Here is a 695-nt window from a genome sequence, read left to right as displayed (position 1 = left end):
GAGCTTTACAGTATTCCCGCGATCTTTACACGCATACTGTTAATCCTAAGCAAAAAATAAATTGGACCTTTCTTATAGCAAATTTAATTTAATTTAATTGTGTACTCAGACACGTTTTCGTTGGAGTATGGGGGTTTCCGAGTTATTAAAGAAAAACGCTTTAAGTGATATTAAACGTGTTCTATCTCGGAAACCATTCGCGATAGGGTATATGCGTATGGGAAGATCGCGTCTCAAAGCATGTACCCTTCCTTCTGACTCATGTTGTATATAGAACCATAAAATCAGCAGTTTCATTTCAATAATATGGCCCTATCATGACGTCCGAGGAAATTTATTATTGTAATAATTTTTACTGTATACTGTATTCTATGGCAACGGCCTTGCCGCAGTGGTTACAACGGTTCCCGTGAGATCACCGAAGTTAAACGCTGTCGGGCGTGGTCGGCACTTGGATGGGTGACCGTCCAGGCTGCCATGCGCTGTTGCCATTTTTCGGGGTGCACTCGGCCTCGTGATACCAGTTGAGGAGCTACTAGACCGAATAGTAGCGGCTTCGGTCAAGAGTACCATCATAACGCCCCTCCTATCCGCATCCTCCTCGGAGGATGACACGGCGGTCGGGTGGTCCCGGTGGGCCACTTGGGGCCTGTAGATGGAGTGGTATTCTATATTCTCCTTATAACAAGCTGAAA

General features: G+C 45.2%; 1 pseudogene; it reads left to right on the top strand.

The window, feature by feature from the left end:
• Positions 1-373: 373 nt before the first annotated feature.
• Positions 374-491, top strand: LOC124546343 (annotated as a pseudogene).
• The last annotated feature ends 204 nt before the right edge of the window (positions 492-695 follow it).

Source organism: Schistocerca americana, chromosome 8 (assembly GCF_021461395.2).
Source record: "Schistocerca americana isolate TAMUIC-IGC-003095 chromosome 8, iqSchAmer2.1, whole genome shotgun sequence".
Classification (NCBI taxonomy): domain Eukaryota; kingdom Metazoa; phylum Arthropoda; class Insecta; order Orthoptera; family Acrididae; genus Schistocerca; species Schistocerca americana.
Note: the sequence above shows the minus strand (reverse complement) of the source record. Positions and strands in the feature narration are given on the sequence as shown.